Source organism: Balaenoptera physalus (assembly GCF_965194825.1).
Source record: "Balaenoptera physalus genome assembly, chromosome: 9".
Taxonomy (NCBI): domain Eukaryota; kingdom Metazoa; phylum Chordata; class Mammalia; order Artiodactyla; family Balaenopteridae; genus Balaenoptera; species Balaenoptera physalus.
In genome coordinates, this window is record NC_138888.1 from 70674427 (window position 1) to 70700186 (window position 25760).

At 38.0% G+C, this 25760-nt stretch overlaps 2 long non-coding RNA genes across 6 annotated transcripts in view; one reads left to right on the forward strand and one right to left on the reverse strand.

Moving 5' to 3' along the window:
- Positions 1-25760, forward strand: part of LOC309666546 — a 198851-nt gene that overhangs the window by 13410 nt on the left and 159681 nt on the right. The gene's annotated exons all lie outside the window — the stretch shown is intronic.
- LOC309666550 overlaps positions 7849-25760 on the reverse strand; it is a 50043-nt gene continuing 32131 nt past the window's right edge. Inside the window, exon 2 of the long non-coding RNA XR_014267171.1 lies at positions 7849-9508. This is a non-coding gene — a long non-coding RNA (uncharacterized lncRNA). The remainder of the gene's footprint in view (positions 9509-25760) is intronic.

Here is a 25760-nt window from a genome sequence, read left to right on the forward strand (position 1 = left end):
GACACCAAGATTTGTCCATTTTATACCCTACTTATGCATAAATTCCATTTTTTCCTTTGTCAGTGCTATTTGATCAAATTCTTTCATTTCTTGCCTGGATTAAGCAAAGAGCTCCTGACCAGCCTCCTTTATGAAAACCTTTTAGGAGCTCCTATTACCTACATAATTAAATTCAAGTTTCTTAGCATGGCCTGTGAGGCCGTGTATGGTCTGGCCTCTTTCACTTCTTCCAGTTAATGTCCTTCACACTTTCGGAAATAGGAGTACTAGGAGACTCATGTTTTTCTTTTTTTTGTTATTACTAGTGACAATGTTCGCTTTGCATGCCTAGTATTTTTTTAAATTGAAATATAGCTGATTTACAATGTCTTGTTAATTTCAGGTGTACAGCACAGTTTTCAGATTCTTTTCCCTTATAGGTTTCAGGTGTACAGCTTCAAATTCTTTTCCATTATAGGTTACTACAAAACATTGCGTATAGTTCCCTGTGCTATGTCCTTGTTGATTGTCTATTTTATATATATTAGTGTGTGTACGTTAACCCCAGCCTCCTAATTTATCACCCCCTTCCCTTTGGTAAGTGTAGTTTGTTTTCTATGTCTGTGAGTTTCATGTTTTTCTGAAGCCATCATGATGTTTCTGGCCTCTGAGCCTTATGCATCCTGTAAAACTCTGGGCAAAGCATGAGAAGGGTTACTTCTCTGGGAAAGCATGAGAATTGCAGGCTCAACAGCTTTCCTCCTCCTTTGTAAAGTCCTGCACCTGCCACATGTCTGTTATAGCAATCATGATATCACATTGGGATAATTTGCTCACTTTAGGTCTAAGTGTTACCTAGTATACAACGCTGCTTTCCTCATGGTGTAATGACTCTTGAGTGGTCCCTAGGAAAATGGAATGGCAGATAAGCAGAGCTTTTTAATGTTCTTTTCTTAAAACTATATGCCTCAGATGGTGGATATATATCTTTTATGTTCTTATAGGCAGATTAGGCAACATGAAAATCATGATATGGTCCATAAGTGAGGAATTATTCCAGCTAAAGGCAGAGCTGGTAACAAATATCTGACCACAATAAACTATCGTGATTGCCCAAGAATGTAGTATCTTTTATTTTGTAAGAGAACTGATGATCAGAGATTAAAATTAGGGTAATTTCAAATTAGACATTTATTTATGGAAATAAGGTAAAGAATAAAGAAATAAAGAGAATAAAGAAAATTGGCCATTAAAATCTCTTTAGAAAATATAATACTTCTTTTAACTTTGGAACTACAATTACAATATGGATGTTATTTAATATGAATGATAGAGATATTTTTGTTGAATAAATTTGCCAGGAATATATTTAGTTTATTATAAGTCATGGTAGTTTGAGCAAACTAGCAATCAGTTACGTTGGATAGAGATGAAATAATAGACTTTAAATGCAAACAATAAAAGAACCACCAGAATCATCATTAGACAGTTTTATAGGCTTATAGGTATGAATGTGACAAATTCTCTTTTCAGAATTTGGACTAAATTATGCTAGACTTGGGAGAAGTTTTTAATATATAAAATAGCCCATTAGCTATTAAAAATATGTTAAATTTTCCAATAAAATAGTATCATGGAATATCTTTGAAATTTGAAGATAATATATTTCAATTGCTTAAGAGTATCTAAATACGTCAAAATTCTTTAATGTATCATTTATACTTATAGGTAATAACACATGCAAAATAAATGACATATACTTGAAAAAATCTAAATATTTTAGAGGGAAAAAGTTGAATGGGCTAACTGAATGGCTGAATTAGAATTACGATAAAAATACAATGTAACATTGTAAAGTTTAAAAGAAATGTCTTCCTCCAAAAATTCAGCATTAAATTATCGTTTGACCTGGCAATTTCACTCCTGGGTATATACTCAAAAGAACTGAAAACAGGTACTCAAGCAAAGAGATGTAGCTGCATGTTCATAACATCACTATTCATAAAAGTCAAATGGTAGTAGCAGCCTGAATGCCCATGAATGGATGAATGGATAAACAAAGTGTGGGATATACATACAGTGGCATACTATTCAGCTTTAAAAAGGAAAGTAGTACTGATACATGCTAAACTGTGTGTGAATCTTGAAAACATTAGGCTAAGTGAAAGAAGGCAGATGTAAAAGGCAACATGTTGTGTGATTCCATTCATACGAAATGTCCAAAGTAAGTAAAGCCATAGAGACAGAATGCAGATTGGCTGTTGCCAGGGCCTGTGGAGCGGGGGTGGGAGGGGAAACAACTGCTTAATGGATATGGAGTTTTCTTTCGGGGTAATGAAAATGTTTTGGAACTAGAAAGATAGAGGTTGCATGACATCGTGAATGCACTAAATGCCGCTGAATTGTTCACTTTAAAATTGTTAATTTAATTTTATGTGAATTTCACCTACAAGGAAGGCATTTCCTAAGCAGTTCAAAACTTTTAAGTAGGAGCATAGTTAAAGGACATAAGAAACATACTTTGGGAAGAAATCTAAGTGACATTTTAAAGTTGCTGTGCTATTTTAGTAGCTCAACCACTGTTTTTTTCACTTGTCCTAAGACTGTATTAGTCGACTTTTGACTAATGAAAGAACACAGTTTTCTTCAGGACACTAGTATAGTAATAACCTCACTAGTGCTTTATGTTGAGTAATGAAGGGTGGGAAGTTAAATGCTTGTTCTTTTGATTGCTGCAGTCAGAGCTTGATGTCCTTTAAACAACCTGTGGTTGTAAATCGCAGGCCTGCACAGCGGGCCATCTCACACCTGCTCTGTTGATGCAGGTTCCTTTCACCACTAGGCAGCATATACACTTTGAGCATGTAGGAAGATGCTCATAAAGAGAGACATGGTCAAGGATAAAGAGAGACAGGAGGCAAGCTTTTCTTTAATTGTATCAGTTACTTCCTCTCAGAGTGAAGCATAAATGTTGGGGAGAGAGTCCAGGAAACACGAGGAGTGAGAAAAGAGTGGTTTTGCCATGAAGAATTGTTATCAAGAATTTTTTTGTCTTTGATATTTCCAAGATTTCACTACAACTTGTCTAGGTATGGATTTTTTTTCCTCTTACTTGGGATTCATAATATTTCTTCAATCTAATGATTCATACATTTCATAATTTCTAGAAAATTTTCAGCCATTGTTTCTTGGGATGGTGACTTGTCTCCATCCTTATTCTTTATTCTTTAAGAGCTCCTGTCTGTCCTCCATGTCTCTTAACCCCTATTTTATAGTTTTCATCTCTCTCTCTGAGCCATCTTCTTGATATTCTTTGGCATACCAGTCAGGTTCCTGTTTTAGGGCTTTTTCACTGGTGTTTCCTCCATCTAGAATGATCTTCCTCCAGATATTCTTATGGATCATTCTCACGGATCATCACTTTCTTTAGGTATTTGCTCAAAAGTCATCTCCTCAGAAATGATTTCTCTGAATCCTATCTAAAATGGCATCTACTTTCAGTCTCTAGCTAACTTCTCTCTTTCATTTTTTTGTCGAAGACTTACTATTACCTGACATGACCTTATACATTTATTTTTGTTTATTTGTTTTGTATAGCTTCTCCTCTATAGTGTAAGCTCAAAAAGGTCAGAGAAGGGACTTTTCTCTTTAGCTCTGTGAGATATCACCATTGCAAAGGACAGTGCCTGGAACATTTTAGCACTCAAATGGTCATTGAATGAATAAATCAATGTACTACATTCTTCAGTATTTTCTTAGCTCCATTTTCCAGTTCACTTATTTTCTCTTCATTTGTGTCCAGTATTCTATTTTAACTGCTTTTTTAAAAAATTTTATTTTTATTATTTATGTTTTTAAAAATATTTATTTATTTATTTTTGGCTGCGTTGCGTCTTTGTTGCTGCATGCAGGCTTTCTCTAGTTGTGGTGAGCAGGGGCTCCTCTTCGTTGCAGTGTGTGGACTTCTCATTGTGGTGGCTTCTCTTGCTGCGGAGCACAGGTTCTAGGTGCATGGGCTTCAGTGGTTGTGGCTCGCGGGCGTTGTTGCTCCACTAAGCATGTGGGATCTTCCTGGACCAGGGCTCAAACCCACATACCCTGCATTGGCAGGCAGATTCTTAACCACTGCGCAACCAGGGAAGTCCCTGTTTTTTGTTTTTTGTTTTTAACATCTTTATTGGAGTATAATTGCTTTACAATGGTGTGTTAGTTTCTGCTTTATAACAAAGTGAATCAGTTATACATATACATATGTCCCTATATCTCTTCCCTCTTGCATCTCCCTCCCTCCCACCCTCCCTATCCCACCCATCTAGGTGGTCACAAAGCACCGAGCTGATCTCCCTGGGCTATGCGGCTGCTTCCCACTAGCTATCTATTTTACGTTTGGTAGTGTATATATGTCCATGCCACTCTCTCACTTCGTCCCAGCTTCCCCTTCCCCCTCCCCATATCCTCAAGTCCATTCTCTAGTAGGTCTGCATCTTTATTCCCCTCTTGCCCCTAGGTTCTTCATGACCTTTTTTTTTTTTTTTCCGATTCCATATATATGTGTTAGCTATGGTATTTGTTTTACTCTTTCTGACTTACTTCACTCTGTATGACAGACTCTAGGTCCATCCACCTCACTACAAATAACTCAATTTCGTTTCTTTTTATGGCTGAGTAATATTCCATTGTATATACGTGCCACATCTTCTTTATCCATACATCTGTTGATGGACACATCAGTTGCTTCCAAGTGCTGGCTATTGTAAATAAAGCTGCAGTGAACATTTTGGTACATGACTCTTTTTGAATTATGGTTTTCTCAGGGTATATGCCCAGTAGTGGGATTGCTGGGTCATATGGTAGTTCTATCTTTAGTTTTTTAAAGAACCTCCATACTGTTCTCCATAGTGGCTGTATCCATTTACATTCCCACCAACAGTGCAAGAGGGTTTGCTTTTCTCCACACCCTCTCCAGCATTTATTGTTTGTAGATTTTTTGATGATGGCCATTCTGACCGGAGTGAGATGATATCTCATTGTAGTTTTGACTTGCATTTCTCTAATGATTAATGATGTTGAGCATTCTTTCATGTGTTTGTTGGCAATCTGTATATCTTCTTTGGAGAAATGTCTGTTTACGTCTTCTGCCCATTTGTGGATTGGGTTGTTTGTTTTTTTGATATTGAGCTGCATGAGCTGCTTGTAAATATTGGAGATTAATCCTTTGTCAGTTGCTTCATTTGCAAAAATTTTCTCCTATTCTGAGGATTGTCTTTTAGTCTTGTTTATGCTTTCCTTTGCTGTGCAAAAGCTTTTAAGTTTAATTAGGTCCCATTTGTTTATTTTTGTTTTTATTTCCATTTCTCTAGGAGGTGGGTCAAAAAGGATCTTGCTGTGATTTATCTCAGAGAGTGTTCTGCCTATGTTTCCCTCTAAGAGTTTGATAGTGTCTGGCCTTACATTTAGGTCTTTAATCCATTTTGAGTTTATTTTTGTGTATGGTGTTAAGGAGTGTTCTAATTTCATTCTTTTACATGTAGCTGTCCAGTTTTCCCAGCACCACTTATTGAAGAGGCTGTCTTTCCTCCATTGTATATTTTTGCCTCCTTAATCAAAAATAAGGTGACCATATGTGCGTGGGTTTATCTCTGGGCTTTCTATCCTGTTCCATTGATCTATATTTCTGTTTTTGTGCCAGTACCATACTGTCTTGATTACTGTAGCTTTGTAGTATAGTCTGAAGTCAGGGAGCCTGATTCCTCCAGCTCCGTTTTTCTTTCTCAAGATTGCTTTGGCTATTCGGGGTCTTTTGTGTTTCCATACAAATTGTGAAATTTTTGGTTCTAGTTCTGTGGAAAATGCCATTGGTAGTTTGATAGGGATTGCGTTGAATCTGTAGATTGCTTTGGGTAGTAGAATCATTTTCACAATGTTGATTCTTCCAATCCAAGAACATGGTATATCTCTCCAGCTGTTTGTATCATATTTAATTTCTTTCATCAGTGTCTTATAGTTTTCTGCATACAGGTCTTTTGTCTCCTTAGGTAGATTTATTCCTAGATATTTTATTCTTTTTGTTGCAATGGTAAATGGGAGTGTTTTCTTAATTTCACTTTCAGACTTTTCATCATTAGTGTATAGGAATGCAAGAGATTTCTGTGCATTAATTTTGTATCCTGCTACTTTACCAAATTCATTGATTAGCTCTAGTAGTTTTCTGGTAGCATCTTTAGGATTCTCTTTGTATAGTATCATGTCATCTGCAAACAGTGACAGCTTTACTTCTTCTTTTCTGATTTGGATTCCTTTTATTTCTTTTTCTTCTCTGATTGCTATGGCTAAAACTTCCAAAACTATGTTGAATAATAGTCGTGAGAGTGGGCAACCTTGTCTTGTTCCTGATCTTAGAGGAAATGGTTTGAGTTTTTCACCATTGAGGATGATGTTGGCTGTGGGTTTGTCATATATGGCCTTTATTATGTTGAGAAAATTTCTCTCTATGCCTACTTTCTGGAGGGTCTTTTATCATAAATTAGTGTTGAATTTTGTCAAAAGCTTTCTCTGCATCTATTGAGATGATCATATGGTTTTTCTCCTTCAATTTGTTAATATGGTGTATCACATTGATTTATTTGCATATATTGAAGAATCCTTGCATTCCTGGGATAAACCCCACTTGATTATGGTGTATGATCCTTTTAATGTGCTGTTGGATTCTGTTTGCTAGTATTTAGTTGAGGATTTTTGCATCTATGTTCATCAGTGATATTGGCCTGTAGTTTTCTTTCTTTGTGACATCTTTGTCTGGTTTTGGTATTAGGGTGATGGTGGCCTCATAGAATGAGTTTGGGAGTGTTCCTCCCTCTGCTATATTTTGGAAGCGTTTGAGAAGGATAGGTGTTAGCTCTTCTCTAAATGTTTCACAGAATTCACCTGTGAAGCCGTCGGGTCCTGGGCTTTTGTTTGTTGGAAGATTTTTAATCACAGTCTCTATTTCAGTGCTTGTGATTGGTTTGTTCATATTTTCTATTTCTTCCTGGTTCAGTCTTGGAAGGTTGTGCATTTCTAAGAATTTGTCCATTTCTTCCAGGTTGTCCATTTTATTGGCATACAGTTGCTTGTAGTTATCTCTCATGATCCTTTGTATTTCTGCAGTGTCAGTTGTTACGTCTCCTTTTTCATTTCTAATTCTATTGATTTGAGTCTTCTCCCTTTTTTTCTTGATGAGTCTGGCTAATGGTTTATCAATTTTGTTTATCTTCCCCAGGAGCTAGCTTTTAGTTTTATTGATCTTTGCTATCGTTTCCTTCATTTCTTTTTCATTTATTTCTGATCTGATCTTTATTATTTCTTTCCTTCTGCTAACTTTGGGGTTTTTTTGTTCTTCTTTCTCTAATTGCTTTAGGTGTAAAGTTAGGTTGTTTATTTGAGATGTTTCTTGTTTCTTAAGGTAGGATTTTATTGCTATAAACTTCCCTCTTAGAACTGCTTTTGCTGCATCCCATAGGTTTTTCGTTGTAGTGTTTTCATTGTCATTTGTCTCTAGGTATTTTTTGATTTCCTCTTTGATTTCTTCAGTGATCTCTTGGTTAATAAGTAGTGTATTGTTTAGCCTCCATGTGTTTGTGTTTTTTACAGATTTTTTTCCTGTAATTGATATTTAGTCTCATAGCGTTGTGGTCGGAAAAGATACTTGATACGATTTCAGTTTCCTTAAATTTACCAAGCCTTGATTTGTGACCCAAGATATGATCTGTCCTGGAGAATGTTCCATGAGCACTTGACAAGAATGTGTATTCTGTTGTTTTTGGATGGAATGTCCTATAAATATCAATTAAGTCCATCTTGTTTAATGTATCATTTAAAGCTTGTATTTCCTTATTTATTTTCATTTTGGTTGATCTGTCCATTGGTGAAAGTGGGGTGTTAAAGTCCCCTACTATGATTGTGTTACTGTCGATTTCCCCTTTTATGGCTGTTAGTATTTGCCTTATGTATTGAGGTGCTCCTATGTTGGGTGCATAAATGTTTACAATTGTTATATCTTCTTCTTGGATTGATCCCTTGATCATTGTGTACTGTCCTTCTTTGTCTCTTGTAATAGTCTTTTTTTTAAAGTCTATTTTGTCTGGTATGAGAATTGCTACTCCAACTTTCTTTTGATTTCCATTTGCATGGAATATCTTTCCCCATCCCCTCACTTTCAGTCTGTATGTGTCCCTAGGTCTGAAGTGGGTCTCTTGTAGACAGCATATATATGGGTCTTGTTTTTGTATCCATTCAGCCAGTCTATGTCTTTTGGCTGGAGCATTTAATCCATTTACATTGAAGGTAGTTATCAATATGTATGTTCCTATTACCATTTTCTTAATTGTTTTGGGTTTGTTATTGTAGGTCTTTTCCTTCTCTCTGTGTTTCCTGCCTATAGAAGTTCCTTTAGCATTTGTTGTAAAGCTGGTTTGGTGGTGCTGAATTCTCTGAGCTTTTGCTTGTCTGTAAAGGTTTTAATTTCTCAGTCAAATCTGAATGAGATCCTTGCTGGGTAGAGTAATCTTGGTTGTAGGTTTTTCTCCTTCATCACTTTAAATATGTCCTGCCATTCCCTTTGGGCTTGCAGAGTTTCTGCTGAAAGATCAGCTGTTAACCCTATTGGGATTCCCTTGTGTGTTATTTGTTGTTTTTCCCTTGCTGCTTTTAGTATTTATTCTTTGTATTTAATTTTTGATAGTTTGATTAATATGTGTTTTGGCATGTTTCTCCTTGGATTTATCCTATATGGGACTCTCTGTGCTTCCTGGACTTGACTAACTATTTCCTTTCCCATATTAGGGAAGTTTTCCACTATAATCTCTTCAAATATTTTCTCAGACCCTTTCTTTTTCTCTTCTTCTTCTTGGACCCCTATAATTCGAATGTTGCTGCATTTAATGTTGTCCCAGAGGTCTCTGAGACTGTCCTCAATTCTTTTCATTCTCTTTTCTTTATTCTGCTCTGCAGTAGTTATTGCCACTATTCTATCTTCCAGGTCACTTATCCGTTCTTCTGCCTCAGTTATTCTGCTATTGATCCCTTCTAGAGAATTTTTTATTTCATTTATTGTGTTATTCATCACTGTTTGTTTGCTCTTTAGTTCCTCTAGGTCCTTGTTAAACGTTTGTTATATTTTCTCCATTATATTTCCAAGATTTTGTATCATCTTTACTATCATTATTCTGAATTCTTTTTCAGGTAGACTGCCTATTTCCTCTTCATTTGTTAGGTCTGGTGGGTTTTTGCCTTGCTCCTTCATCTGCTGTTTGTTTCTCTCTCTTCTCATTTTGCTTAACTTACTGTGTTTGGGGGTCTCCTTTTCGCAGGCTGCAGGTTCGTTGTTCCCGTTGTTTTTGGTATCTGTCCCCAGTGGCTAAGGTTGGTTCAGTGGGTTGTGTAGGCTTCCTGGTGGAGGGGACTAGTGCCTGTGTTCTGGTGGATGAGGCTGGATCTTGCCTTTCTGGTGGGCAGGTCCACGTCTGGTGGTGTGTTTTGAGGTGTCTGTGGCCTTCTTATGATTTTAGGCAGCCTCTCTGCAAATGGATGGGGTTGTGTTCCTGTCTTGCTAGTTGTTTCGCATAGGGTGTCCTGCACTGTAGCTTGCTGGTCGTTGAGTGGAGCTGGGTCTTGGCGTTGAGATGGAGATCTCTGGGAGATTTTCTCTGTTTGACACTACGTGGAGCTGGGAGGTCTTTGGACCAGTGGACCAGTCTCTTGTGGACCAGTGTCCTGAACTTGGCTCTCCCACCTCAGAGGCACAGCCGTGACACCTGGCTGGAGCATCAAGAGCCTGTCATTCACACGGCTCAGAATAAAAGGGAGAAAAGAAAGTAAGAAAGAAAGAAAGAAGGAAGGAAGGAAGGAAGGAAAGAAAGGGAGGAAGAAACGAAGAAAGAAAGAAAGAAAGAAGAAGATAAAATAAATTAACGTTATTAAAATAAAAAATGAAAAATAATTATTAAGAAAAATTTTTTTAAAAGATATTAAAAAAAAAAAGAGACAGACAGAACGCTAGGACAAATGGTAAAAGCAAAGCTATACAGACAAAATCACACACAGAAGCATACATATACACACTCACAAAAAGGGAAAAAGGGAAAAAAAAATATATATATATATATCTTGCTGCCAAAGTCCACCTCCTCAATTTGGGATGATTCGTTGTCTATTCAGGTATTCCACAGATGCAGGGTACATCAAGTTGATTGTGGAGATTTAATCCGCTGCTCCTGAGGCTGGTGGGAGAGACTTCCCTTTCTCTTCTCTGTTCGCACAGCTCCTGGGGTTCAGCTTTGGATTTGGCTGCGCCTTTGCATGTAGGTCACCTGAGGGCGTCTGTTCTTCGCTCAGACAGGATGGGGTTAAAGGAGCAGCTCATTCGGGGGCTCTGTCTCACTGAGGCCGGGGGGAGGGAGGGGTTACGGATGGGGGGCCAGCCTGCGGCGGCAGAGGCCGGTGTGACTTTGCACCAGCCTCAGGTGTGCCGTGTGTTCTCCCGGGGAAGTTGTCCCTGGATCACGGGTCCCTGGCAGTGGCGGGCTGCACAGGCTCCCGGGAGGGGCGGTGTGGATAGTGACCTGTGTTTGCTCACAGGCTTCTTGGTGGTGGCAGTAGCAGCCTTAGCATCTCATGCCCGTCTCTGGGGTCCGCGCTGATAACCACGGCTCGCGCCCGTCTCTGGAGCTCCTTTAAGCGGCGCTCTTAATCCCCTCTCCTCGCGCACCAGGAAACGAAGAGGCAAGAAAAAGTCTCTTGCCTCTTGGGCAGCTCCAGACCTTTTCCCGGACTCCCTCCCGGCTAGCTGTGGCACACTAGCCCCTTCAGGCTGTGTTCACGCAGCCCACCCTAGTCCTCTCCCTGCGATCCGACCGAAGCCCGAGCCTCAGCTCCCAGGCCCCGCCCGCCCCGGCGGGTGAGCAGACAAGCCTCTCGGGCTGGTGAGTGCCGGTCAGCACCGATCCTCTGTGTGGGAATCTCTCCGCTTTGCCCTCTGCACCCCTGTTGCTGCGCTCTCCTCTGTGGCTCCGAAGCTTCCCCCCTCTGCCACCCGCAGTCTCCACCCGTGAAGGGGCTTCCTAGTGTGTGGAAACCTTTCCTCCTTCACAGCTCCCTCCCACTGGTGCAGGTCCCGTCCCTATTCTTTTGTCTCTGTTATTTCTTTTTTCTTTTGTCCTACCCAAGTACGTGGGGAGTTTCTTCCCTTTTGGGAGGTCTGAGGTCTTCTGCCAGCATTCAGTAGGTGTTCTGTAGGAGTTGTTCCACATATAGATGTATTTCTGATGTATTTGTGGGGAGGAAGGTGATCTCCGTGTCCTACTCTTCCGCCATCTTGAAGCTCCCGCTTAACTGCTTGTTTAAAAAGATTTTTCAGCACTTGAAAAATGTTGCTTTACTGTTTTTCAGCTTGTACAGCTGCAGATGAGAATTCTGTTATCATTCTTATTTTTGTTCCTTTCTACATCCTCTTGAACAACATGGGTTTGAACTGCATGGGCCTAATTGTAGATGGATTTTTTTTTTTCAATAAATAAGTACCACAGTACTACACGATCCACAGTTGGTTGAATATGTGGATGTGGAACTGATGATATGGAGGGTCGACTGTAAAATTATACATGGATTTTTTGACTATGTGGGGGGGTTGCTGCCCCTAATCCCTGCATTATTCAAGGGTCAGCTGTACTTTCATTTTCCTCTAGTTGCTTTTAAATGTTTCTCTTTATTGTTGGGTTTTAGCAATCGGGTTACGATGTTCCTTGGTGTGATTTTATTTATGTTTTTTTTTTGACTGCACCACATGGCATGCGGGATCTTAGTTCCCTGACCAGGGATTGAACCTGTGCCCCCTGCAGTGGAAGTGCGGAGTCCTAGCCACTGGACAGCCAGGGAATTCCCTGGTGTGATTTTGTTTAGGTTGACTCTGCTTGCGGTTCGTTGATCCTTATTCTTAGAACTGAGGGTCTATAGTTTTCATCAAACTTGAAAAATGTTCAACCATTATTTCTTTAAGACTTACTTTCTCATCTCTGGGACTATAATTAAGATGTATGTTAGATCATTTGATACTGTCCCACAGTTCACTGATGCTCAATTTATTTTCAGTCCCTGTTCTCTTTGTGTTTCATTTTGGATAGTTTCTGTTTCCAGGTCTTCAAATTTACTTATTTTTCCTTTTTCATTGTCTAACCTGCTGTTAATCCCACTCAGAATATTTTTCATTTAAGATATTATACATTTCATTTCTAGAAGTTCCATTTGTGTCTTTTTTTAATATCTTTTATTTCTTTCCTCTTTATGCTCATGCTTGCTAGTTCCATTATCTTTGTCATTTATGCATCTGTTTCTATTGATTGAGTTACCTTTTTTTTTTGGTTATGGGTTATATATTTCTACTTCTTTGAATGCTTAGCAATTTTTTTTTAAATAGTGAATACAGAGAGATGTCAGAGGAGCTAGTTAAAGTAGCAAGTATTAAATTTATTTATTTATGGCTGTGTTGGGTCTTCGTTTCTGTGCGAGGGCTTTCTCTAGCTGTGGCAAGTGGGGGCCACTCTTCTTCGCACTGTGCGGGCCTCTCACTATCGTGGCCTCTCTTGTTGCGGAGCACAGGCTCCAGGCGCGCAGGCTCAGTAATTGTGGCTCACGGGCCCAGTTGCTCCGCGGCATGTGGTATCTTCCCAGACCAGGGCTCGAACCCGTATCCCCTGCATTGGCAGGCAGACTCTCAACCACTGCACCACCAGGGAAGCCCCCGAATGCTTAGCAATTTTTGATTGGATGCTAGACATTGTAATTTTACTTTTTAGGTGTTGAGTTGTATTGTATTCTCTTAAGGAATATTGGGCTTTGTTGTGGTACACAGTTTAGTTGCTTGGGATTAATCGGATTCTTGCAAGGGTTGATTTTAAAATTTGTTAGGGTAGGCTCAGAATAGCCTTTTAGGGGCTAATTTGTTAAGGCAATACCCTTCTATAGACTCTACCCAATGACCTATGTGTTGAAAAGCCTCTGAACCCTGGTAATATGAACTATTCCCAGCCTTGTGTGAGCTTTGGTAATTGTTCAGTCTTCTGTTTTCTGGAGGTTCTTAATCAGCCTCATAGAGTTTCAGTACATTCATGGATAGATGAGAATTCAGTCAAAGATTTGAGTGGACCCTTCTGCAGATTTTTGGAACATTCTCTCTATACGCTCTTCCCTTTATGACATTATGCTCCACAAATTATAACCTAGGTGGGAGTGGGGTAGAGAATGCACATGGTTGCACCCAGATGTGATAATCTTCAGGCTTCTGGCCCAGTTGCCTTTGGACAAGTGTTAAGAGGGAACTGTACTAGAGAGAGGAATAAGTTAAGGTGTGTGTCGTAAGAGCTTCCATTTAAAATTAACAGGAAGGAATTCCCTGGCAGTCCAGTGGTTAGGACTCATCGCTGTCACTGCCAGGGCCCTGGGTTTGATCCCTGGTCAGAGAACTAAGATTCCACAAGCCCCATGGTGTGACCAAGAAAACAAAAAATAAAAAACAAAAAAATAACAGGACACACAACAGTGCTGCTTTGAGATTTGACATGGACAAGAAAAGCACATGTCAAAGCAGTCCTGAGCAGTTGTTTGGGCACCAAGCTGGCATCCTCAGTGAGCTAGGATTTAATGGGCGTTGGAAGCATCTTGTTTCTCAGATACATTGAGAAAGATTGCATACCCAGGAGCGAGGAGAGACATGGAAGTGAGGAGGAAGACTTCTTCCAGGGATTTTTCTCCTTGCTGAGAGAGGGGTTTCTCTCCTTGGGGGAGAGGACTTAGGGTCTGAGTTACCTGAATTCTGTAGGAGGCAACTGAATCAGAGAAATATTGCTCTGTTACTTTTTGGTAATTTTATAGGCTGGTGGTCTATGAAGTATTGTTTGAGATTTCCACTGGTCAAAGCATGGGCCAAAATTGAGAGACTAACAATAACTTAGATCCTGCCACATTAAGAGCTTAATTCTGATAACCATGTATCAGAAAGCAGAAGAGTTACCACAAGGAAATACTGAATTAGCATAACCGTAGAGTGTTGAGAAAGGAGTTATAGGTTACCCTATTTCAAAATTGATGACAGTCTCAACTTACTTTTGGCACCAATTCTTGCTCATAATTACCTGCAACGGAAAAAAAAGTCAAAATATATGTAAAATAAATGGTTATTTTAAAAATTTAAAATTTTAGTTTCTATTTATAAATTATAAATAAAAATAAAATATTATATAATATATGAGCTTATGTATATTCTATATAACAATTATAAATAAAATATATATTTATAATTAATTTATAATTAAAAAATTATATCTGCCTTGGGTTTCTAACATATGTTATTGGACTGAGTGATCTCAAGCCGTATGTTTTCACCAGGAAAGAACTTTCTTTGCTTTAGGATTATGTACTTTTCTTCTATTGTTTGAGTCTGAATGGTGTTTTTGAGTGCAAAAAATGGATTGAATTTGGAGGATTGAATTGAATCTGAAATATCTGCCTATCATATATGTGTTTGCATAATGGCCATATAAATTATAAATATTGAGAACTAATATGAAGAGGTAATTTAAGAAACAACAAATTATGCTATATAAATTACGAGTTTTTTTTTTTTCTGGGAAACTAAAGGTTTTGTTAACTCTTTTTTCCCTTTATGTCTCCTTTTTTAGCAGAAATAAGTGATCTTTATCATCTAACAGCTCTGTGAGGGTTATAGTTTTAAAAGTATGATTTGTGCAAATATAATAATATTGTTCAGGGTTCTGGAGAAAGTAAATATCAAATAAATAATTAAAATACTCAACTGATTATAAAATTTTGTTGAAAAATATTGTTCTCTGATAAAAAGAATGGACTTTGTATAAATATGATTACTTAAGAGTTTAATTTTTGGTATGAATTTAAGGTGTACTTTGAATGGATACTTCTGGTTTTTAAGCCCTATTTTCTCTTTGTTAAGATTTTACTTTGAAAAATATTCAAGCTTATAGAAGAATTGCAGAAATATTATAAGGAACTCCTTATTTTTTTACACATACAATACATACCTCTATTATTATTTTTATTTTTGCTGAATTATTTAAGAGTCAGTTTATGTATTTTTCTGATCCAGGTTTAAATCTAGGAGCATGTGTTGCATGATATTTAGTTTTCTCCTTTATCTCATTTAGTTTGGAATAGCCGTTTTGGACTTTCATGACATTGATATTTTTGAAGAGGTACAGGTCAGTTGTTTTATAAAATGTTAATTTGGGTGTCTATGATGTTTCTTCATGATTAGATTCAAGTTACACATGATGTCATTTTGTGCCATTTACTGGTGATAATAACTTGATAAATTTCGTTAAGGTTGTTTCCACCAGCTTTCTCCTTTTTAAGTTACCATTTCTGCAATTATTAAATGATCTGTGAAGAGAATCCCTTGAAACTGTAAATATTTTGTCCTAATTACCCTTTTGCCCAATGCATTTTACCATCTACTAATGGTTCTTGCCTGAATCAATTATATTATGATGATTATATAATGGTGATTTTCTAATTCTATTATTCCTTTTATATTTACTATAAGAAAGAGCTTTTCCTCCTGTATTAGTTTGCTAAAGCTGCTGTAACAAAGTACCATAAACTGAGTGATGCAAACGACAGAAATTTATTGTCTCACAGTTGTGACGGCTACAAGTCTGAGATCACGGTGTCAGTAGGGTTAGTTCCTTCTGAGGGCTATGAGGGAAGGATGTATTCCAGGCTTCTCTTTGGCTTGTAGATGACTGTCTTCTCTCTATGTCTCTACATTTTTTTCTCTCTATGCATGTCTTTACTTCCAAATATCCCCTTTGCATAAGAACACTAGTCATTGTGGATTAATGCCCTCCCTAATGACTTCACTTTCACTTGATTACCTCTGCAAAAACTCTATCTCCAAATAGGAGCATACTCTGAGATACTGGGGGTTAGGACGTATGATTTTTTTGGGGTGATGGGACACAGTTCAACTCATAACACCTCCCCTCTTCCCCTTTATTTATTTAGCATTAGTATGGACTCATGATTTTTTCTAAATTCAGTGAGTAATAATCCATTTCTATCATTATTAATTTTAATGCTCAAGTTATCCCAGATTCAGCCTAAGGATGCTTCTTTGGTCTAGTTCCTGACTTCTTCTGGCATATGGCCCTCTCATTTTTTCAGCACTTCCCTACTATCTGATCCAAGATTTTCTAGGTTCATCTTGTACTTTCCCTGCTCTAGTCCTGAAATCAGCTGTTTCTCCAGGGACCCCTGATTCTTTTTAGGGGAAAGCCCCATTTTCTTTAATTCAGACTTGGTTAGAAAACATAATGGGAGTTTGAGATTACAAGCACTAAGTAGCACTTTGCTGAGAAATGTTTGTTTTGTGGATGTTGACTTACAACCTGGAAACTAAAAACGCTTGTTAAGGAGAACTACCTCTGTTAAAGTGCTTGTTATAGAAAATTTGTGTACTTGTTCACATACATTTCTAAACTGTATTCTTCGTAATGTGTTGATTTCACCCATTATAAAATTACTATGATCTCTCAATCTATCTCTAATTAACCAGTATATAAATTACTATATAGATTCTCTTAAAATTAAACACATAGTTTAAGTGTTTATTTTTTGTAAACATTTATTTTACCCCAAATAATATGAGACTCTAAGAGATCAACTTTACATCTCCATTTGCTGTGACTCTGCACCCGAATTGACCCTTATATCTGTCCTCACTGTCTCAGAGGAACACATGTCCTTCCCTAGGGTAAGTCCATTTACTTGAGGATTCCAGCAAAATGTGGCTCAAGCGATGGTCCTGGGACTTCAGACTGGATGAGGAGGGGCTAAAAATAATGAGAAAGTAGTGATGGTAGGCTGTGCTTATAGGCTTATAGGCCAGTTTATAGGCTGGCCTTGACCTCTCTTCAGAGCCATAGACCTTTATGTCTAACTGGCTCAATCTCTGTATGTCCAAATCTGAGCTCTTTGTCTTCTACTCCAAGCCTGTTCTTTTCTTTTATTCCCCGGTTTGTGACTCTGCCAGGCATTCCTCTGCCTACATCTAACAAATTATCAAGTCTGGGAGATTTCAACTCCTACAATCTTGAGTCTTTCCACTTCTCTTTATTCCCACGGCAAATACTATTATTTCAGCTCAATGTTATCTTTCACCTAGAATACCTCAAGCCTCCCAAGTGCTTCTTACTGCCCTTTAATCTGTCTATGCTCAGCACTGCCACTAGAGGGAGCTTTCTACAATGTAAATCTGATCACGTAGGAAGTCGAAAATTGATGGCTTCCATTGCCTTATGAATCGTCCTGTGGCTTACAAGGTCCTTCATGACATAGTCTCTGCTAATTGGTCCAGGTTTCTCTTTACTCCTCACTTCCTTGCACTTTATCTTCCAACCCTACTAAAATTAATTCATTTCATTTAATAAAGCACGTGCACTCTCTTCTAAGCCTATTTAGTAATAAGTGAATGAATACATACCATTTGTCTTTACTGATTGATAAATACATTGTACTTTATTCTCATGTGGGAAAATTTGTTTAAATTTACTTATTTTTTTTGTACGAAAATGTTAATAGCAATTTAATTCTTAATAGCCTCAAACCAGAAACAATCCAAATATACAGCAGGTGAGTGCATAAACAGATTATATTGTATTTATACAATAGAATAATATTCAACAATGCAAAGACATGAACTACTGATACATTAAACAACCTGGATAAATCTCAAAAAGATGCTGCTTGAAGGAAGCCAGACCAAAAGCATACATAACATCTGATTCTTTTTATATGAAAATCTGGAAGGGACAATTCACATATATAGTGATAGAAAGAGGATCAGTGGTTGCTGGGAGTTGGGGTAGGGTTGGAAATGGACTGGGAAAGGGCAAAGAAGAAACCTTTGGAGGGGTAATGAAAATATCCTATATCTTGATTGTAATGAGACTTACACAGGTGTAAACATTTATCAAAGCCTATTGAATAGTATAGTTAAAATATGTGCATCTAATTATATGTATGTTATACACCAGTGAAATTATTTTTTAAAATAGATCTTTATTGGAGTATAATTGCTTCACAATACTGTGTTAGTTTCTGTTGTACACCAAAGTGAATCAGCCATATGCATACATATGTCCCCATATCCCCTCCCTCTTGAGCCTCCCTCCCACCCTCCCTATCCCACCTCTCTAGGTCATCCCAAAGCACTGAGCTGATCTCCCTGTGCTATGCTGCTGCTTCCCACTAGGGAATTTTACATTCGGTAGTGTATATATGTTGATGCTACTCTCGCTTCGCCCCAGCTTCCCCTCCCCCCCATGTCCTCAAGTCCATTCTCTATGTCTACATCTTTATTCCTGCCCTGCAACTAGGTTCATCAGTACCACTTTTTTTTTTTTTTTGGTTCCATATATATGCATTAGCATACGGTATTCGTTTTTCTCTTTCTGACTTACTTCACTCTGTATGACAGACTCTAGGTCCATCCACCACACTACAAATAACTCAATTTCGTTTCTTTTAATGGCTGAGTAATATTCCATCGTATGTATGTGCCACATCTTCTTTATCCATTCATCTGTTGATGGACACTTAGGTTGCTTCCATGTCCTGGCTATTGAAAATAGTGCTGCAATGAACACTGTGGTGCATGTCTCTTTTTGAATTATGGTTTTCTCAGGGTATATGCCCAGTAGTGGGATTGCTGGGTCATATGGTAGTTCTATTTTTAGTTTTCTTAGGAACCTCCATACTGTTTTCCATAGTGGTTGTATCAATTTACATTCCCACCAACAGTGCAGGAGGGTTCCCTTTTCACCACACCCTTTCCAACATTTATTGTTTCTAGATTTTTTGATAATGGCCATTCTGACCAACGTGAGGTGATATCTCATTGTAGTTTTGATTTGCATTTCTCTAGTAATTAGTGATGTTGAGCATCTTTTCATGTGCCTCTTGGCCATCTGTATGTCTTCCTTGGTGAAATATCTATTTAGGTCTTCCACCCATTTTTTAACTGGATTGTTTGATTTTTTGATATTGAGCTCTATGAGCTGTTTGTGTATTTTGGAGATTAATCCTTTGTTTGTTTTTTCATTTGTAAATATTTTCTCCCATTCTGAGGGTTGTCTTTTTGTCTTGTTTATGGTTTCCTTTGCTTTGCAAAAAAAGTTTAATTAAGTTCTATTTGTTTATTTTTGTTTTTATTTCCATTACTCTAAGAGGTGGGTCAAAAAAGATCTTGCTGTGGTTTATGTCAAAGAGTGTTTTTCCTATGTTTTCCTCTAAGAGTTTTATAGTGTCTGGTCTTACATTTAGGTCTTTAATCCATTTGGAGTTTATTTTTGTGTCTGGTGTTGGGTAGTGTTCTAATTTCATTCTTTTACATGTAGCTGTCCAGTTTTCCCAGCACCACTTCTTGAAGAGGCTGTCTTTTCTCCATTGTATGTTCTTGCCTCCTTTGTTGTAAATTAGGTGGCCATATGTGCGTGGGTTTGTCTCTGGGCATTCTATCCTGTACCACTGATCTATATTTCTGTTTTTGTGCCAGTACCATACTGTCTTGATTACTGTAGATTTGTGGTATAGTTTGAAGTCAGGGAGCCTGATTCCTCCAACTCCATTTTTTTTTTCTCAAGATTGCTTTGGCTATTTGGGGTCTTTTGTGTTTCCATATGAATTGTAAAATTTTTTGTTCTAATTCTGTGAAGAATGCCATTGGTAGTTTGATAGGGATTGCATTGAATCTGTACATTGCTTTGGGCAGTATAGTCATTTTCACAATATTGATTCTTCCAATCCAAGAACATGGTATATTTCTCCATCTGTTTATGTCAACTTTGATTTCTTTCATCAGTGTTTTATAGTTTTCTGAGTACAAGTCTTTCGCCTCCTTAGGTAGGTTTATTCCTAGGTATTTTATTCTTTATGTTGTGATGGTAAATGGGAGTGTTTCCTTAATTTGTCTTTCTGATTTTTCATTGTTGGTGTATAGGAATGCCAGAGATTTCTGTGCATTAATTTTGTATTCTGCAACCTGACCAAATTCATTGATTAGTTCTAGTAGTTTTCTGGTGGCATCTTTAGGATTTTCTATGTATAGTATCATGTCATTTGCAAATCTGTGACACTTTTACTTTTTCTTTTCCAATTTGATTCCTTTAATTTCTTTTTCTTCTCTGATTGCTGTGGCTAGGACTTCCAAAACTGTGTTGAATAAGAGTGGCGAGAGTGGACATCCTTGTCTTGTTCCTGATCTTAGTGGAAATGCTTTCAGTTTTTCACCACTGAGTATGGTGCTTGCTGTGGGTTTGTCGTATATGGCCTTTATTACGTTGAGGTAGGTTCCCTCTATGCCCATTTTCTGGAAAGTTTTTGTCATAAATCGGTGTTGAATTTTGTCAAAAGTTTTTTCTGCATCTACTGAGATGATCATATGGTTTTTATTACTTAATTTGTTAATGTGGTGTATCACATTGATTGATTTGTGTATATTGAAGAATCCTTGCATCCCTGGGATAAATCCCACTTGATCATGGTGTATGATCCTTTTAATGTGTTGTTGGATTCTGTTTGCTAGTATTTTGTTCAAGACTTTTGCATCTGTGTTCATCAGTGATATTGGTCTATAATTTTCTCTTTTTTTGTGATATTTTTTCTGGTTTTGGTATCAGGGTGATGGTGGCTTTGTAGAATGAATTTAGGAGTGTCCCTCCCTCTGCAATTTTTTGGAAAAGTTTGAGAAGGATTGGTGTTAGCTCTTCTCTAAATGTTTGATAGAATTCGCCTGTGAAGCTATCTGATCCTGGACTTTTGTTTGTTGGAAGATTTTTAATTAGTGTTTCAAGTTCACTACTTGTGATAGGTCTGTTTATATTTTCTAATTCTTCATGTTTCAGTCTTGGAAAATTGTACCTTTCCAAGATTTTGTCCATTTCTTCATGGTTGTTCATTTTATTGGCATATAGTTGTTTGTAGTAGTCTCTTATAATCCTTTGTATTTCTGTGGTGTCAGTTGTGACTTCTACTTTTTCATTTCTAATTTTATTGATTTGCGTCATCTCCCTTTTTTTGCTTGATGAGTCTGGCTAATGGTTTATCAATTTTGTTTATCTTCTCAAAGAACCATCTTTTCATTTTATTGATCTTTGCTATTGTTTTCTTCATTTCTATTTCATTTATTTCTACTCTGATCTTTATGATTTCTTCCCTTCTACTGATTTTGGGTTATCTCTGTTCTTCTTTCTCTAGTTGTTTTAAGTGTAGGGTTAGATTGTTTATTTGAGATTTTTCTTGTTTCTTGAGGTGAGATTGAATTGCTATAAACTTCCCTCTTAGAACTGCTTTTGCTTCATCCCATAGGTTTTGGGTCATCGTGTTTTCATTGTCACTTGTTTCTATGTATCTTTTTATTTCTTCCTTGATTTCTTTAGTGATCTCTTGGTTATTTAGTAGTGCACTATTTAACCTCCATATATTTGGGTTTTTTACAATTTTTTTCCTGTAATTGATTTCCAGTCTCATAGCATTGTGAGATGCTTGATACAATTTCAATTCTCTTGAATTTTCCGAGGCTTGATTTGTGATGCAGGATGTGATCTATCCTGGAGAATGTTCTGTGTGCACTTGAGAAGAAAGTGTATTCTGCCACTTTTGGATGGAATGTTCTATAAATATCAATTAAATCTATCTGGTCTATTGTGTGATTTAAAGCTTGTGTTTCCTTATGCATTTTCATTTTGGATGATCTGTCCATTGGTGTAAGTGGGGTGTTAAAGTCCCCTACTCTTATTGTGTTACTGTTGATTTCTCCTTTCATGGCTGTTAGCATTTGCCTTATGTATTGAGGTGCTCCTATGTTGGGTGCATAAACATTTATAATTTTTATATCTTCTTCTTCGATTGATCCTTTGATCATTATGTAGTGTCCCTCCTTATGTCTTGTAACAGTCTTATTTTAAAGTCTATTTTATCTGATATGAATATTGCTACTCCAGCTTTCTTTTGATTTCCATTTGCATGGAATATCTTTTTCCATCCCTTCACTTTCAGTCTGTTTGCGTCCCTACTTCTGAAGTGGGTCTCTGGTTGACAGCATATATATGGGTCTTGTTTTTGTATCCATTTAGCAAGCCTGTGTCTTTTAGTTGGGACATTTAATCCATTTACATTCAACGTTATTATCAATATGTATGTTTCTATTACCATTTTCTTAATTGTTTTGGGTTTGTTCTTGTGGGTCTTTTTCTTCTCTTGTGTTTCCTGCCTAGAGAAGTTTCTTTAGCATTTGTTGTAAAGCTGGTTTGGTGGTGCTGAATTCTCTTAGCTTTTGCTTGTCTGTAAAGCTTTTGATTTCTCTGTCGAATCTGAATGAGATCCTTGCTGGGTAGAGTAATCTTGGTTGTAGGTTTTTCTCTTTAATCACTTTAGGTATATCCTGCCACTCCCTTTTGGCCTGCAGAGCTTCTGCTGAGAAATCAGTTGATAACCTTAGGGGGATTCCTTTGTATGTTATTTTTTGTTTTTCCCTGGCTGCTTTTAATATTTTTGCTTTGAATTTAATTTTTGTTAGTTTGATTAATATGTGTCTTGGTGTGTTTTTTCTAGGGTTTATTCTGTATGGGACTCTCTGTGCTTTCTGGACTTGGGTGACTATTTCCTTTCCCATGTTAGGGAAGTTTTCCACTATAATCTCTTCAAATATTTTCTCAGACCCTTTCTTTTTCCCTGCTTCTTCTGGGACCCCTGTGATTCAAATGTTGGTGCATTTAGTGTTGTCCCAGAGGTCTCTGAGATTGTCTTCAGTTCTCTTCATTGTTTTTTCTTTATTCTGCTCCTTGGCAGTTATTTCCACCATTTTGTCTTCTGCCTCACTTATTCGTTCTTCTGCCTCAGTTATTCTTTTATTGATTCCTTCTAGTGTATTTTTCATTTCAGTTATTGTGTTGTTCTTCTCTGTTTGTTCTTTAGTTCTTCTAGATCTTTGTTAAACATTTCATGTGTTTTCTCAATCCGTGCCTCCATTTTATTTCCAAGATTCTGGATCATCTTTACTATCATTACTCTGAATTCTTTTTCAGGTAGATTGCCTATTTCCTCTTCATTTATTTGGTCTTGTAGGTTTTTACCTTGCTCCTTCACCTGTGACGTATTTTTTTGCTGTCTGTTTTTTTTGAGTGGGATTGTGTTCCTATCTATTGGCCGTTTGGCCTGAGGATTCCAACACTGGAGTTTGTAGGCTGTTTGGTAGAGCTGGGTCTTGGTGCTGAGATGAGGACCTTCGTGAGACCTCACTCCAATGAATATTCCTTGGGGTCTGAGGTTCTCTGTTAGTCCAGTGGTTTGGACTTGGAGGTCCCACTGCAGGAGCTTTGGCCTGACTCCCAGCTTGTGAACCAAGATCCTGCAAGCTGCGTGGCGTGGCAAAAAAAAAAAAAAAAAGAGAGAGAACAATAACAAAGTAAAAAATAAAATTAGACTAGGAGACTAGCAGATATGTTAGAAAGAATATAAAAATTAAAATATAGATAAATCAACAACCAGAAGGTACAACAGTACCACAACAGTAAAAAAGAGGAGAGAAAAGGAAAAATAGAAAAGTGGGGAAAGGCCTTGGCTGTGGAGGGCAGGTCCTAAGCAAGGGCGAGGTTTTGGTGGTAGGTGGGGCCAATACTCAGGACCCACAGGGCTGGAAAAGGCCCTGAGGGCTATGGGGGGGTGGAGCTTAGGCTCAACTGAACAGAAGGGGCCCAGGCATGCCCCCCACCCTGGTCTCAGAGGGCGGGGGACCTCACCTGGGAGCCCAGCAGGCTTCCTGTGCTCGAGTGGGCCAGGCAAATGCACTCCTCTCAAAGGGCCTCTCCTGCCTGCCTCTCCTGATCTCCCCAGCCTCCCTCCTATGCCCCCAGGACCAATGCAGCCGTTGGGAGGGGGTGGCCTTGGAAGCAAGGGGACTGGCCTGGGAGCTCAGCAAGCTCCCTGGGCCTGAGTGGGCGGGTCAAATGCCCTCCACTCCTCTCTTACTCCTCCCAGAGGGCCCCTCCCACCTGCCTCTCCTCATCTCCCTGGGCTCAGGGGCGCTGATCCTGTCTGACCTCCACTTCTCCTCTCCCCTCAGTACCCCCATGTCCTACCGCTTCACTTGGGGTTCTTCCCGTCTCCTTGGGCATCAGTGTCCCCCACCAGTGGCCAGCAGGTGCCCTAGTTGTGGGGAGATGCTAACTCGGGCATCTTCGCACACCACCATCTTGACTCCGGCCCCTACGGTTACTTATGATATCATGTGTATGATATGGTAAGACTCATGCATATTTCCTTTAAAAATGTGTGCTCCTTGGAATGTACCTACATTCAGAGTTCTAGGAACTAAAGGTCAGATAGCCAAATAACCTTCAAATAAAGTAGTTTGATTAGGTCATTCTGACTTATAAAAAATTTTTTTATTGAAGTGTAGCTGATTTACCATGTTGTGTTAATTTTTGCTGTACAGCAAAGTGACTCAGTTGTTATACATATATATATTCTTTCTTATATTCTTTTCTATTCTGGTTTATCACAGGATATTGAATATAGTTCCCTGTGCTATACAGTAGGACCTTGTTGTTTATCCATCCTATGTATACTAGTTTGTATTTGCTAATCCCAAGTCCAAATCCTTCCCTCCCCCAACCCCTCACCCTGCTTCTTGGCAACCACAAGTCTGTTCTCTTCATTTGTGAGTCTGTTTCTGCTTTGTAGAAATGTTCATTTGTGTCATATTTTAGATTCCACATATAAGTGATATCATATGGTGTTTGTCTTTTTCTTTCTGACTTACTTTGCTTAGTATGATAATCTCTAGATCCATCTGTGTTGCTGCAGATGGCATTATTTCATTCTTTTTTATGGCTGAGTAATATTCCATTGTATATATATATATATATAAATATATATATAAATATATATATAAATATATATAAATATATATATATATATAAATATATATAATACACACACACACACACACCACATCTTCTTTATCCATTCATCCGTCGATGGACATTTAGGTTGTTTCCATGTCTCGGCTATTGTAAATAGTGCTGCTATGAACACGGGGTGCATGTATCTTTTCAAATTATAGTTTTGTCTGGGTATTTGCCCAGGAGTGGGATAGCTGGGTCATATGGCAACTCTATTTTTAGTTTTTTGAGGAACCTCCATACTGTTTTCCATAGTGGCTGTACCAGCTTACATTTCCACTAGCAGTGTAGGAGGTCCCTTTTCCCTCTCCAACATTTGTTATTTGTAGACTTTTTGATGATGGCCATTCTGACCAGTGTGAGGTGGTACCTCATTGTAGTTTTGATTTGCATTTCTCTAATAATTAACGATGATGAGCATCTTTTCATGTGCCTGTTGGCCACCTGTATGTCTTCTTTGGAGAAATGTCTATTTAAGTCTTCTGCTCACTTTTCGATTGGGTTGTTTGTTTTTTTGTTATTGAGTTGTATGAGCTGTTTGTATATTTTGGAAATTAAGCCCTTGTCAGTTGCATCATTTGCAAATATTTTCTCCCAGTCCATAGGTTGTCTTCTTGTTTTGTTTATAGTTTCCTTTGCTGCACAGGAGCTTGTCAGTTTGATTAGGTCACATTTGTTTATTTTTGCTTTTATTTCTATTGCCTTGGGAGACTGACCTAAGAAGACATTGGTATGGTCATTCTGACTTTAAGGTGG